The 16,514-nt window shown below is 41.3% G+C and overlaps 1 protein-coding gene and 1 non-coding gene across 5 annotated transcripts in view; one reads left to right on the forward strand and one right to left on the reverse strand.

Moving 5' to 3' along the window:
• SDK1 (sidekick cell adhesion molecule 1) overlaps nt 1-16,514 on the reverse strand; it is a 724,732-nt gene that overhangs the window by 549,986 nt on the left and 158,232 nt on the right. The window lies entirely within an intron of this gene.
• Nucleotides 14,266-14,337, forward strand: TRNAC-GCA. The gene has a single exon. It is a non-coding gene; the product is annotated as a tRNA-Cys (tRNA).

Consider the following 16,514-nt stretch of genomic DNA (forward strand, 5'->3'; position numbering starts at 1 on the left):
CAGATTCTAGGTTCGATCTCTGGTCTCGGAAGATTCCACATGCCGCAGCCCAACTAAGCCAGTGCGCCACAGCTCTTAGGCCTGTGCTCTAGAGCCCGAGAAACACAACTACCGTGTCCATGAACGGCAACTACTGACGCCCACAAGCCCTAGAGCCAGTGCTCCACAAGAGAAGCCACTACAGTGAGAAACTCACACACAGAAACGAGAGAAAGGGCTGCATAGCCATGAAGATCCGGCACAGCCTAAGGGGAGGAATATTATTTTAAACAGTAGTTCTTACAAATAGCCTAAGAAAAACCGCGAGAACACATCAAAACAATTAAGAAACCAAATGGCTTGTAACTTCTCAACAGCAACGCTGGAAGTGAGAATATAGTGGAGCAACACTTTCATGTCACTGACAAACATTACTTCCAATCAAGAATCCTCAGTCCCTCAATCTAAAAGTGAGGATAGAATAATGATATCTCAAAAAAGTCATCTCCCATGCGGCTTTATCTCAAAAAATACTGGAGGCTGTGTTCCACCAAAACAAGAAAGTAATCTAAAATGAGGAAAATGTGAGGTTCAGGAAGCAGGAGGTCCAGTGCAGAGAAGCAGCAAATGGAATCATGAAAACAGTGAAGAATGATCCTAGAATCAGGAGTGTGAGACAGAGAGGATTAATCCAGTTTCACCAATGTGACTAATGAGATACACAGGCTGAGTGCTATCACCACCAACCCCATTCCCTCCCTTGCCTTTTTTTAACCACCTTTTCAACCTGAATATAAAATGCTCAGGTGAGCCTGACCCAGACTCTGTGCTTTGGCTCATTCTAACCACGTGTGAATGAAGTTCCTACTCAATTCCCCACCTATGCCCAATCCCACCTTGAAGCCTTTACCCACTGAAGACTTTCTTCTCACCCTATGATTGCTACTTCCCTCTATGCTAGAGAGCTGTGGTGGCCAGAACCACAGAACTCAGAAACAGAAGAACAGAGATGTTCTTGTTAGCGTTTTTCTGCCAGGCATCTGACTCACACAACAGCCCTGCCAGGTTTTCTGATTATGGTAAACCTTTTGTTTCCCAGAACTCACTCATGACCTTGAGCACTAACTTCCCCAGAAGAAGCTCTGTAACCCTCCAGGAAAAACGAAGCCCAGCTATGATCCAGAGACTCAGTTTGGTCTCTCTAGTTATGGAGGCCACAGTGGCAACACTGCCCTTCCCTTACACACCCATATGCAGAAAAGTAACTCAGCTTTTCAAACCAAACATCTCCTGGGGGAGAGGAAAAAGGGAGACACGGAGAACGACTCCACTGAGAGCTTCTGGACACTGATAATGTTGTTTGCTTAAGTTGATTACTTAAGTGTTCATTTTACTATTACTCTTTAAACCATAATACACATTATATACACTCTTCCCCATATAGTATATGTCCCACAAGTTAAAAAAAAAACAAACTAAGACATTAAGAAAAACTGGTTAATAAACCCCATTTTAATAAAGTTAGTGCTTTATTAAAATGACTAAAAAGTTACAACGACTGAAAACTATAGCACTTTCACAGTAAAGGCACAATGCTGCCCGTGGCAGAGAATTACTGAGTGACAACCTATGAAAAAATAAACTGTAAGAGAGCAGGCAGGCTCGACACGGCATCTACACAAGCTGAGGCGGTGTGTGACTGTTACCTGCTGACTGAATCAAGGCCATGATAAATCTGAAAAGACGCCCACCTTCAACAACTTACCGCTGCACTTGCCCAATTTCAGCAATTCAGAAAACCAGGTTTTCCAAAACAAACTGTAGAGGCATCATCATAACCAGGAACTGTAGAAATTGAACACTTGACTAAAATTTACTTGTTTTATGGTGTGACATGCAACATCAGACCTTAAAAAACAAAGTATAAAACTCCTACATTTTAATTAAACTTTGGATTTCCACCTATTCTTACTTAACCAATAAGAGCTGGCTCAGATCAATGGTATCCATTCCCAAATTGATCTTTACCTGCCCTTACGGCCACAAAAAGCCTGATCTGCCCTGGAAGCAGGATAGGAAATGCCTTTCAGAGGATCCCAAAAGAGAGACCTGGGCTGGAGATAAACTCATGGAAGCCACTTAGCATACAAACAAGCCGTAGCCGAAGTCCTGGCTGTGATCAGATTATCCATGGAGAGTGTGAGGGAAACAAAAGATAACGCTTACGAGAGAAATTCCAATATTTACAGGCAGACAGATAAACAAACAGGTGAAAGGCTGAGGCACTGTGTCAGTGATCCTGGGGAGAAAGGTGAGAGGAGGGCTCCAGAAGCCACAGAGGAAACAGGCTCAAGAACGGGAAAGTGCTGGCTGTTAAGAGCAGCGGGTAATTAGCATCAGCAATCAGGAGGGAAGGCCGTCTTTCTACTACGTGCTACGCAGCAGGTTAACCTCACTGAATTCTCCCAACAATGCGATGAAACGGGTACCGCTGTCACCCCATTTTACACACTCAAGAGACTCAGAGAGGTTAAGTATGAGCTCAAATTGAGAAAGCTGGTAAATAAATCCACCTACACTTGCAGCTCTTGCAAGATCTAAAAAGAGACATAAACTCAAACTATGAGCACATACTCATATATAGTCTGTAGAGTATAAACCATTCTTCATAAAACCTGACATTTTCCAAGGTAGGCCATGAGTTTTTTTCACCCCTAAAGCTCACACAGACAAGAAACGAGGCCTTAATTTCTTACATAACAGTCCGAAGCAAGTTTCAAGAATAATGGCTTAAAACTTCAAATTAACATTAGGCCAATTTAGCCTTGGCGTTTTAAATGACCAACTTTCAGAGAGCTGGTTTCTTTAAATCAATTATGATCAATATAAACCAGATGGCTGGACTGTCAAACTGTATAGAGCTGTCTGCGTGATAAGGTCACTGCATCTGTCGCTGGGAGACTTTGGGGAAAGGGTCACACGCAGAACTCCCTAAGCTCACAGCCCATGTAGCTGAGAAGAGTCCACCAGGGATTAAAACGTGCAGGGAGGGGACTAGATGGGGTTACAGCGTTTGACAGTGTTCGCCTGTCAGATTATTGCTGGCGTTTTTATTTGGGGAGTACAGAAAGGAAACAAAATCAAAAGCTCTCCACAGCCTAAATAGCATCTAAGGGGTTTATCAAGGCATGTGATTTTATTCCTTCAACTTTAAACCACTTTTTACTCCATCTAATACAAACAATACAATCTTAACAGGCGCCATACTGTGTCTGATATCAGGAAAGATATTACCATAATTAAATGTTATTTCTGTGAGGATACGTGTGTTACAGGTTGAGACAAGATCATATATAGTATTATATTGCAATTTGCAAAATCATCTCACTCCTGCTGCTTCAGAAACTCACTCTGGAATAGCAATGACTGGAAAGCTACAGCAGTCTCATAATACCGGTGCGATGATGTCTGCGGCAGAGAGCTACGAAGAGAGTGATAAACATCATCTATCAAAAAATAAAAAATAAAATGTAAAAAAGAGTAGGTAGCTTGACATTCCCCACAGATACTATATTTATTCACACAGATCTGCAGCTCCAGTCCCCCTATGTACATTTCTATTTCACAATTTCCGCCCGAGGGATGCCTGTCTTCAGGGCAAAACAATCTAAAAAATAAGAGAGTAACCACTGGGCTCACGTGGAGTTAACATGCTTATAGGAATATTTTTCAGGATCTCTCTTTTAAGTCATAGATTAAAATAAAGCCTTGGGAATAAGTACTGTCTTGTCTGTCAATAAACATTCTTAATCTAGAATGATTTCAACTCTCGTGTATTTGTTGCAGACTTTTTCACTGAGAAAAATGGCATGACCAGCAACAGTAATTATTTAATTACTCTGTGCTAGAAACATAAAGGGACAGAAATGCGAACATGGAGACACACTGTATGGCTGCTTCACAACCACAGTTAAATCAGGTGACCTCAGAAGAGGAGTCTGGTCACGCACTACTCACCTAACTGCGGGAGGTAAAAAAGATCTTTATCTTTTAGAAGAAATTAGCCAGATTTAGCTTGAATTTGTATGCCTTCACTACACTAAATAAACTAACCAACGGTCCATTCTTTACGCCTTCAGAATGTACCAATGAAGCCGAACTGAAAGGCTAAACATTTAGAGCACAGGCATTCTTTCATAAAACAGAGAAATCCAACATGTAAAAATTCATTGATTTGAAACTTACTGAGCATAAACCAATGTATTATACCTGACCTGAATCCTCACCATTTTAAATTTTCACCCTCACTAAGCAACTTGTTCCAAACAACTCACCTGTTAATACAAAGCAGTATTATTTTCTCTATGTATTATAATTAGGAAGCAAAACAAGATAAGGTAGGTAAGACAACTTTTCCTCTTATATTTATAATGCTGAAGACATGTTAAAAATAGGGCTTGATACCCTGACAAGTTACAGGAACTTTAAAAAAGTGTATATGTATATGTCTCTATGCTTGCAAAAAGAACAGTTTAATTCACAATCCCATAAACAGACTGTAGGAATTACAAACACAGCTGCAACCAAGATAATAGAAATGACCACAGCTAAAATGTATAGCACATGACTCCATACTAGGCATTACCCTTGAAGTTTCAGATATGCTGACTTGGTTATTCCTGCAGCAACCCTATGAGACAATTACTGAATCACCCCCACTTTAGGGATGAAGAAGCAGGGCTGACAGGGAGGTTACAGCCACACAGCTACTTACTCTGTGCTAGGGCAGGGATTTAAGACCAAGCCATGTGCCTCCAGAGTTCAAGCTCTTAACCACTTTGTCATACTGTCTCTATGCCTTGGAAAATGTTTATCAATAACTTTACAGTTAAGATCTTATTTGATCTTCACAGTAACAGTCCCCTGTGAAAATATGATCTATATGTCCTAACTATGTAGAAAACTTTGCTGGAATAGAAGAACAGAAATTTTGAGCTGACTACATCTACACTAGAGACAGCGGCCTCTCCTTCCCCGGGCTTCAGTACTCTAAAAGCAGCCAGCCAATGAGAGCAGAGCCTGCAAATTCACCGATGGGGGCGGGGAGGGGGGACACAGCCCACTGCGGAGACCAAGGTGCGGCGGGAGGGGAGAAGGCAGAGAGCTAAGGCCGCGGAGGGGTGCAGAACCAAGGCCGCGGAGGGGTGCAGAACCCGGACGACCGGGGAGTCAGCGGAGGTCCCTGTGGGAAGCATGACACCGTCGCTACCCTTTTTAAGGGAATAGTTAGGTCAGTGCCGTAGAAAGCCTCAATAAACCAAGGGGGAGCATGTAGAACTGTTACATATTCCAGCTGTTGGCCTGAACTAAGGGCACAGAGAAGATGGTTCTGAGGAAAACATAATGTTGTGATCAACAGGCTGCAGAGAGAAAGGCGTCAGGCACTGAGTTTTCTTTAAAGCTCCAGGCTTGAGAGGCAGACGGTGGTATCCCCTTTAACCAAGTCCGGGAGTGACTCTGAGTAGTAGCACTTTAGAGAAACGAAGAGCAGCCTTTTCTTGATGCCTTTATTACAGATTTTAAATCTGGGGAAGTCCTTTTTCCCATCCAAAGAGTTCATAAATAGAGATAGCAGAGCAAGTTCTTTATTTTATTTTATTTTTTTAATTTTTATTTATTTATTTTTTTCTATTAGTTGGAGGCTAATCACTTCACATCATTTCAGTGGGTTTTGTCAACAGCCTTTCTGAACAGGTAAAAGATGGCATTTGCAGGCCTCAGTCCAACTTCTAACAGGCAGGGCACAGTACCAAGGCTAGGAAGCCTGCCTCCTCGTCCAGAACTGATGGGTTAATTCCTACACTTAATAAGGAAGAATAAAATTTATGCAGTTCAACAAGAAAAAAAAAAAACTATCCCCTAAAGACACTCCTGGATCAGCCCCAAGTTCCCCACCTGAGGGGACACTGAGCTTTACTGGCCCACTGGCCCATAGGTGTTGTCTCCATGTGTACTACTATTATTCTCTACCTCTTTTTGCACAAATGTGTTCAAGTGACATTAGGTCTCAAGTTTTCACAAGAGAGAAGGACATTGCTAAACATTACCGTTTAAGAAACAATGGTTGGAACTCAAGCAAGAGGTTGGGTTGCAGACAGATAAAGACACACATGAAACCGAGGCCCAAGAAGCGGGCACCTGTGAGAGGGGAGATCCCCACATCACCGCCTGTGCATGATCGTGAAGAGAAGAGAAACCCACTCAGTCGTGTCCGGCTCTTTGTGACCCCAGGGACTATAGTATAGTCCCTGGAATTCTCCAGGCCAGAGTACTGGAGTGGGTAGCCTTTTCCCTTCTCCAGGGGATCTTCCCAATCCAGGGATTGAACCCAGGTCTCCCGCACTGCAGGCAGATCCTTTACCAGCTGAGTCATAAGGGAAGCCCAAGAAAACTGCAGTGGGTAGCCGATCCCTTTTCCAGCATATCTTTCTGACCCAGGAATCGAACTGGGGTCTCCTGCATTGCAGGCGGATTCTTAACCAACTGAGCTATGAGGAAAGCCCATAATAAGTGCATGACAAATGTTTCCCAAATAAAGTATATGGATTGATCTCTGAATTATGCAGCAAAACAGTGAATGAGGTAGTCCAAACAGGTGAACTTTACATACATTTGCTCTTATCTTTTTAAATATTAGGTTAAATTCTTAATAGTTTTGGTGGTTTTCCCAATACATTTTGTCTTCTTTAACAAAGTATATAAAACATAACCCTTTTTCATAAACTTATAATTTCCAACACTAATTTTCTCACTACAGCATAATGTTATGATCTCCTTAGAAGTTACTATTGGCTCAGAGATATTTAGCACACCCCTAGATATCCCCAGTGTTCTTGCCTGGAAAAACCCCATGGATGGAGGAGCCTGGTGGGCTGCGGTCCATAGGGTCGCTAAGAGTCGGACATGACTGAGTGACTTCACTTTCACTTTTCACTTTCATGTATTGGAGAAGGAAATGGCAACCCACTCCAGTGTTCTTGCCTGGAGAATCCCAGGGACGGGGGAGCCTGGTGGGCTGCCATCTATGGGGTCACACAGAGTCGGACACGACTGAAGAGACTTAGCAACAGCAGCAGTAAATATCCCCAGACTATTATAATTCCTCCCCTCTCTTCCAAAAATGATTACCCCCATCATTTTTCATTGCTCCATCTAGCACTACTCATCACCTCCTCCCAAATTCCTATTTTTAATCTGGACTATAACAGAATAGCATAACAAAGCTTGTTAAAATTGTATATGAGGTAAGTATACTGATTCAAGGTAAAAAAGCATAAAAGTCTTATGCAGTAAGAAAAAAAAAGATTTTGTAATAACTATTTTTAACACTGAAGGGAAGAGGTGTTTGTTTGCTTTCTCTAGTCCTTGAAATATATCCAAATTCTATTAAACGGGATAAAAGTTTAGTGAAGAACCTAACTTTTCAAAACCCACCTAAGGATGATGCAGAAATGGACGGTTTCAATAAACAATCTGCACAGAAACTTACTCTTCCGTATGCTCTGGCTGTATCAAACCACTGAAACATCTGATGACTATGAGCTTCCTGAATTGACATTTCCCATTCAAACCTGAAGGCTGGATGAAGGATTTGTAACGGAACTTTGGTGCCAATTCGGTCTGGTCATTCATGTACAGAGAGAGTCAGGCCGATCTACTATAGAAAATCCAGCGTTCCACAAATCAGCGGCTATGTTAGTGAGAAAGGATGACCAAATGCAGTAGTTGTGAGCTAACATGAGAATAATTCTTTTAATCTTGCAAGAGAGAAATGGAAACTGAAAAGCCCTAACGAAAGCCCTGACTCAAAGATGGAATTCACAAAATTCTTCCCATAATTCTCCTTTTCTTTAGTTAAATAAAAGAATTATCCCAGGAAAAATCAAACTTCTTGATTATGACTATTTTATCTGTGTGGGTATGTCCTTGTAAAAATGTATAAATTAGAAATAAAGGAAACAATATTATGTAGTGAGAACAGCACACTACACCAGAAGAATATTTTTAATTTTCTTGAGAGCAAAATCCATAAGCATCATTAAAATTATTATTACAATAACTGAATGACCAGAACTCTAGACTAGATATTAAAAACGCAGGTAGAGTTTTAGCTCTCAAGCAATGTCAAGGATGGATAAGTACGTGTCAAGCAGGTAGACAGACAGACATATATTTAAATCACCTGGAACACAGTACATGCATAAACTAATTATTTGAATCTCAATTAAATTCCCACTGTTTTCTTGACTCATCTAAAATATAAAAATTTTAGTCACTAGGCAATGAAAGGCCGAATTAAGTTCTATGTTCAATCGAGAAGAGCAAGCTAAACGGCTGCATCTTTCTGTCTGCCACTGTCAATGAGCTGGGGCTTTGTTTTCTAATTACAGTCTTAATAGGATGTCAGGATGTTATGTAACAAACAAAGCGTCAGTCAGCCAGAAAGCAACAGGACACTTGTCAAATGTAAACTGTGAGATATGGGATGAAGCCTACCGTGTTGAGGAGGAGGAACTCTGATGTAGAACCACTCTGCATATCAGCTGTCCACCCATTCCTCTGGTAAGATCACCTAATTTTACACACCTCTGTCAGACACCAGCTTTCTAATTACAGACATGACTCTTTAACTCACAAATCTGCCCTCACACAAAGTAAATTTTAGCAGAGAAGAAAGTCTGAGATGAACAGAAAAGACTTTCGGAACTGCTCTGGATTTAAATAAGCAGTTATTACGGCTTCCTCGTGTTTTAAGTTCCTAAAAAGAATCTATTTTAGGAAATTTAAGGGTTTTCCTGCCCAATGTCCAAATCACATTTGGCTTTGAAAATGAAACCAACACCTTGAGTCATATCCAGAAACCAACAGGGAGTCAATGTAAAATGGAATAAAAGGTAATGGATAGAGGACTTTAAATGCCTGTAATATATTTCATAAGAGGACCTGAACTCAATGCATCAAATAAGTGGTGGTCAATAAGATACTTTTATCTGTGCTAATTACTATTTCTAATTCTTAAATTTAAATTCTGTTCAAGAGTAAGAAACCTTTAAATAGCTACTTTATAGTTTGATTACATAATTGTTGGCACATGAGAAAAAGCAGTTGGCTTGCAAACAATATTGGATTTATTGCTCTGATTCATTTAAAAAGCCATAACGCTCAGGTAACTTTCAGTGGAACAATGAGACAATATCTAAAGTTTCACCTCAGGTAAGAATGCCTAAGTATTACTAATTATTGCCTTAATTAGTTGCTGCAGAAAGACTTCAGGAGAGACACAGCTATAAGTTTATTTCTTTTTCTAAGTAAATCTCATCGGGCAAAATTAGGTAATTCTATACAAGACTGCTATCACAATGGTTTATGAATGAGGGGAAAGAGAATTTTTAATCTTTAATTCACTTCATAGATGACTTCAACATTTTTCAGTAACATCTACCATTAAAATTGCAACAAATGTGTTATTCAAAGCTTGAAACCAGTGGCTCTCATATTTGACTGTGCACTGAAATCATTAGGGCGCTCTGAAAACACTGACGGCCGGGCTCCACACCTGGAGGCTCTGGCAGGGCCTCACGCGGCGCTCCACGGCGCAGCGTCAGGGTCGGAAGACACACGGACCTGCCTGAACCAAAGCCAGTGTGCGTCCCTCAGCAGCCAGGACACACCCTGCTCCCTTAAGGCCACATATGCCTGCAAAGCGAAGTTCCATGAGCACACGCCTGAACTTCTAGAGTTCCAGATGAGACCCCAGTCCTTCCCCTCCCGCCGTCTATAAAGTGCCCTAAAGGGAGGCTGACGACGAACGCACCTAGGGCACGCGGCGTGAGGAAGGCTATCAGCCGAGTGGTGCGGTTTATTTCCACATCTGCAAACTCCAGATTTCACATCTGCCACATTTCTCAGGATGGATGCTACAGGAGTGAATGCCAAAGAGAAGAACATCTGCCTGTGGGAGCGAGGGGCAGGGGGACTCCACTACTCTCCTAGCCTTCCCCTGAAGTCCCGTCCAAGAAGGCCCCTAGAAATGAGGGAGAGTGCACTTCATCAAAGCAAAGAGGAAGCTCCCTGCCTTGCAAAACTCTGGGAGAGCATCCCCAGAATCACAGGGAACAGGAGTCTCGGGCACGCCCTGAAGCCGGTAGAAGAGGCGGTGCTCGCAGACCAGCCACGGCAGGGTGTGGGTCCAGGCAGCGCTCTCCCTCTCCAGACACCCCCAGTGGGTGAGGGTCTGAGCAGGCAGGACTTCACTCATGGGTCCACTGAACTGGATTCCTGACTGAGTTACATGGAGGTGACAGGAAGTCAGAGCTTTCTACGTGGTAAATTCTTAACCCAAAATAACGTCTCTAAAGAAATATAAAGGAATAGCAACCTTTAAAGTGACGTACAGAACACATGAATGACTGGCAACCACAGACTCTCAGTAAATACTGTTCAGCTAGTAAATATATTTATTCTATGCCAGATGTGATATCTAGACCAAAATTCATACCCCTTCCCCAAGAGTAACCAAACAATCCTGAAAGGGCTGTTAAATCCTGGGAATTCATTTCTCTTTTCCTAATTGGTATCAGTGATAAGGAGGGGATGGCAAAGGATGAGATGGTTGGATGGTATCACCCACTCAGTCAATGGACATGAGTCTGAGCAAACTCCGGGAGACAGTGAAGGACAGGGAAGGCTGGTGTGCTGCAGTCTATGGGGTTGCAAAGAGGTGGACATGACTTAGCAACTGAACAGTATCAGTGATAAGGACTATTAATTTTAAATATGCCTATTTTCCTATTAAAAGAATTCAATAATCCATCATTCATATAAAATTACCTGGATGCAAAGTATAGGACGTAGCAGTTACCAGACTAAACAGTCCCAAGATACATACACTAAAGTAATTTTACTTAAGATGGATTTCTTTTCATTTAATTGGTTTCAGTTGAACATCAAGCTTGAAGGCAAGTGATAATATATCATTTTTGAGTATTCTCTCAACAAAAGAGAAAGTAAACGAAAGAGCAGTAAGTACAAGGGAGATAAAAAAGTTCATCCTGACAATTAGTTATTCAAATATATTAACCTTTGACTACTTGATGTGCAATTGGCAACGTCATTTCTTTATGACAGGACTCATTTAGCGACACCACAACTTCACATTAATTTAGCGCTTTGCCACAAACTTGAACTGGTAATTAGTATTAATCTTTGCTGCATTATCACATATACTTTGTGACCAAAATTTAATAGGACTATCTCATTTGTATTCACACAGTGCTGTTAAACCAATTATTTTTTATATGCTGTCTTAAAATAAATCTTTTCCATAGTAGACACTTTCCCTGGATTAAAAATATGCAGGAAAAAACATTTTTAATAAAAACAAAGTAGGTAGCTAATCACATCTTGAGTTAGACATTTCAGTCTATCTCCAGATGTGAACCTTTTATTATTACTAATAATTAGTTTCTGGAAATACTGTGCTCACTGCTGAATGAACAATAAAGAAGACACAATGTCTGCTCAAAATCCTAAGATTCTGAGTTATAAACAAAATAGCAAAATATACATATATCTGACATACAGTAACAGATAATTTTATAGTAATCATGTTTTCAGGGGGCAGCAATTACTTATTAAAGACAAAAATCACATCAAACTTTCCATGAAAACTGAATTATTCACAGCCAAAACGATGCTGAAGTTACACCTGCAGAAATAAATATTGCAAATGAACTGCCTGGATTGCCTGTGCAGGCTTACAGCTGATAAAGGACTCCACTGTGTAGACAGGAATGCTGGTTTACCACCCAGTCACCGTCTCTGCACCCCCTGCCCCCCCCCCCCAGGCTTTAAACCCACTCTAGGAACACTGACTCTTCCTCACTGTGGCTCAGGATCCATGTTCTCTGGGAAAGGCAACTGTCACTTTTGTGCCTCCAACTCTGACTCACTCTTAAGCGGCAAATTATTATTGCACTTACTCTCCATGGTGGTCTTATTCCCAACGACTGCTTTAGGAATGAGCCTATCACTCAATTCTGATCATTCAGAGCTTGCTGGATCTACAGTAGCCTCTGGGGAAGGTCTTACACACACACTCACACACTCACACACACACACACATGCACGCACACTAAAATGAGGGCATTTATTCTTTATCTGGTCATTATCTGCGAGAGTCATCTTGAAACCAGGGGGAGAGCCAGCCTAACAGCATAAGCCCAAGCTGAAAAGGGGAGAATGGAAAAGTGAAAGGAACTTCAGTTTTGATGACACTACTGAAGCCCCCACTTAACAAGTTACCTGAATTACCCGACTTCAGGGCTTCTTCTTATACAGATACTCAATTTCCTTCCTGCTTAAGCCATTTTCAACTGTTTTTCCATTACCTATAGCTGAAAGCAACCTAAACTGATGATCGTTGTGATAGACTTCAAAAATCACTTTATGATCACAGAACATTTATAAAACTTGATTACATATTATGCCACAAACTAAGCCTCAATTCAAAAGAACATAAATTACAGAGATCACATTCTCTGAAGATAATGTAATAAAACTGAAATTCATGACAAAAATATATAACCAAAATAGTTAAATAAGGAGAATACTTTAAATTCTCCTCAAATACTAAATCATTTCTCAAATAAGAAGTTAAATAAGCAATTACAAAAACTTCAGAAAATAACTTAATCAAGAACCCTGCATACCAAAAAAAAAAAAAAAAGAAAAAAAAGATAAGGGGAAAAAGAAATATAACCAGGTTTGTATCAGAAGAAAAGATACCACGTAAAACTGGGGAGAGGAGAAGCAGAAAACAATTTAATCATTCAGTTAGGGATAGGAGGCTTCCTCGGTGGCTCAGCTGGGAAAGAATCCTCCTGCCAGTGCAGGAAATGCAGGTTCGATCCCTGGGCTGAGAAGCTCCCCTGGAGAAGGAAAGGGCAACCCACCCCAGGACTCTTGCCTGGAGAATCCCACGGACCGAGGAGCCTGGTGGCTACAGCCCAGGGGTTGTAAAGAGCTGGACACGACGGGGCATGTACGCACTACAGAACTATCAGACAGCAAACAGCAAGCAAAGTAAAGACAAAAATAAATGGATCTGGGAAAGACCTGAATGAGAAAACTAACCCAAGAGAGTTTCTTCGGAGGGGCTGGATAGACTAGCCTCTAGCTAGTGTAACAGAGGAGAGATGGAGAAAACACCATACAACAGTAAGAGTGAGAAAAACATGTGATCTCAGAAACAAATACTGCAATAATCCTAAAGAATATTACCAGGGAATGAAGGGAAGCCCCATTACATTCAGGAAACAGTACTAAATCTGAACGCCTTACCATTTTCTTATTACCATGCCCCTAAGGAGGCTTTCCTAATTGATGACCTGCCCTAGAAATTAAATGCTAAGGAGTAAGATTCTGTTGGGTAGGACTCAGCTTTGAATGGCCACAAACTACTGCAGTTTCTAAGATTTATTTATGCCCACCCCTGCCAACCCAAACCAATTTTCATAATATTATTCTTTCTGAGAAAGCATGCATTAATACAAGTAAAATGTTTTAGCAAAATAAGGGTTTTCAATACTGATTAAAGAGGAAGGATACCAGAAATACCAAAAATGGGTACAGTTGTACAAGTTTAACAAATTATTAGGACTACCAAAAAGATTAACACAGATGATGTTGCAGAAAGATAATATCTAAATTTCAGAGTTTCATAATCCTATGCTGGGCCAGGAGCTGGCAAACTGAGACCAGTGGGACAACTGTTTTTACAAATAAAGTTTGACTGAAACACAGCTGCTCCCTCCAACAGTCTGGCCACCTGATGTGAAGAGCCAACTCAGTTGGAAAAGACCCTGATGCTGGGAAAGATTCAGGGCAGGAGGAGAAGGGGACGACAGAGGGTCAGATGGTTAGATGGCATCATCGACTCAATGCACATGAGTCTGAGCAAACTCTGGGAGACAGAGAAGGAAAGGGACGCCTGATGTGCTTCAGTCCATGGGGTTGCAAAGAGTCAAACGAGAACAACAACAAAGCCACTCTCTCATTTACATATCATCTAAGACTATTTTCACACTACAAGGGCAGAGCTGAGCAGCTGTTACAGAAACCATATGGGCACAAAACCTAAAACACTTATTACCTGACGCTTTACAAGACAAAATTTCCAAATCTTTTCTAGACCATAAGAAGAGAGCTAATAAAATATTTGGGGCTTCCCTGATAGCTCAGTTGGTAAAGAATCTGCCTGCAATGCAGGAGACCCTGGTTCAATTCCGGGTCAGGAAGGTCCACTGGAGAAGGGATCGGCTACCCGCTTCAGTATTCTTGGGCTTCCCTGGTGGCTCAGCTGGTAAAGAATCCACCCCCAATGTGGGAGACCTGGGTTTGATCCCTGGGTTGGGAAGATCCCCTGGAGAAGGGGAAAGCTATCCACTCCAGTATTCTGGCCTGGAGAATTCCATGGACTGTATAGTACAAGGGGTGGCAAAGAGTCAGACACGACTGAGTGACTTTCATTTCAATAAAATATGTGCAAAGCAAATAAAACTTTCATGCACTTAATACAATAGTTGTAGTATATAAGATAAAACAAGGAGAAATTGATAGTTTTAAGAGACAGAAAAATGCACACTCAACAAATTTGGAATGTTCACAAAAATTACCAGATATTAGTACAAAAGAATACATTCACAAATTCAAAAAAAAAACCCAGAAATTATATAAACCTTTTTAATGAGTGTAATGAGATAAAAAGATCTTCATGACCCAGACAATCATGATGGTGTGATCACTCACCTAGAGCCAGACATCCTGGAATGTGAAGTCAAGTGGGCCTTAGGAAGCATCATTATGAACAAAGCTAGTGGAGGTGATGGAATTCCAGTTGAGCTATTTCAAGTCCTAAAAGATGATGCTGTGAAAAGTGCTGCATTCAATATGCCAGCAAATTTGGAAAACTCAGCAGTGGCCACAGGACTGGAAAAGGTCAGTTTTCAATCCAATCCCAAAGAAAGGCAATGTCAAAGAATGTTCAAACTACCGCACAATTGCACTCATTTCACATGCTAGTAAAGTGATGCTCAAAATTCTCCAAGCCAGGCTTCAGCAATACGTGAACCGTGAACTTCCAGATGTTCAAGCTGGTTTTAGAAAAGACAGAGGAACCAGAGATCAAATTGGCAACATCTGCTGGATCATCGAAAAAGCAAGTGAGTTCCAGAAAAACATCTATTTCTGCTTTATTGACTATGCCAAAGCCTTTGACTGTGTGGATCACAACAAATTGTGGAAAATTCTGAAAGAGATGGGAATATCAGGCCACCTGACCTGTCTCTTGAGAAACCTGTATGCAGGTCAGGAAGCAACAGTCAGAACTGGTCATGGAACAACAGACTGGTTCCAAATAGGAAAAGGAGTATGTCAAGGCTGTATATTATCACCCTGCTTATTTAACTTACATGCAGAGTACATCATGAGAAACACTGGGCTGGAGGAAGCACAAGCTGGAATCAGGATTGCCGGGAGAAATATCAATAACCTCAGATATGCAGATGACACCACCCTTATGGCAGAAAGTGAAGAAGAACTAAAAAGCCTCTTGATGAAAGTGAAAGAGGAGAGTGAAAAATTGGCTTAAAGCTCAACATTCAGAAAACTAAGATCATGGCATCTGGTCCCATCACTTCATGGCAAGTAGATGGGGAAACAGTGTCAGACTTTATTTTTTTGGGCTCCAAAATCACTGCAGATGGTGACTGCAGCAATGAAATTAAATGACACTTTCTCCTTGGAAGGGAAGTTATGACCAACCTAGACAGCATATTAAAAAGCAGAGACATTACTTTGTCAACAAAGGTCCGTCTGGTCAAGGCTATGGTTTTTCCAGTGGTCATGTATGGATGTGAGAGTTGGACTGTAAAGAAAGCTGAGCACCGAAGAATTGATGCTTTTGAACTGTGGTGTTGGAGAAGACTCTTGAGAGTCCCTTGGACTGCAAGGAGATCCAACCAGTCCATCCTAAAGGAGATCAGTCCTGGATGTTCATTGGAAGGACTGATGCTGAAGCTGAAACTGCAATACTTTGGCCACCTCATGCGAAGAGCTGACCCATCTGAAAAGACCCTGATGCTGGGAGGGACTGGGGGCAGGAGGAGAAGGGGACAACAGAGGATGAGATGGCTGGATGGCATTACCAATTCGATGGACATGGGTGTGGATGGACTCTGGGAGTTGGTAATAGACAGGGAGGCCTGGCGTGCTGCAGTTCATGGGGTCACAAAGAGTCGGACATGACTGAGCGACTGAACTGAACTGAATGAGATAAAATTAAAACATGGCTACAAAAAATACTATCTCTATATCAATCTATTGAACTTTAAAACCTCACTTATAAATATGTTTTGGGTAAAGAGAAAAAAGGAAAAATTTTTATTTCCTTTATACATAAATAACAATTAGAGCTT

This window comes from Cervus canadensis, chromosome 32 (assembly GCF_019320065.1).
Source record: "Cervus canadensis isolate Bull #8, Minnesota chromosome 32, ASM1932006v1, whole genome shotgun sequence".
NCBI lineage: Eukaryota > Metazoa > Chordata > Mammalia > Artiodactyla > Cervidae > Cervus > Cervus canadensis.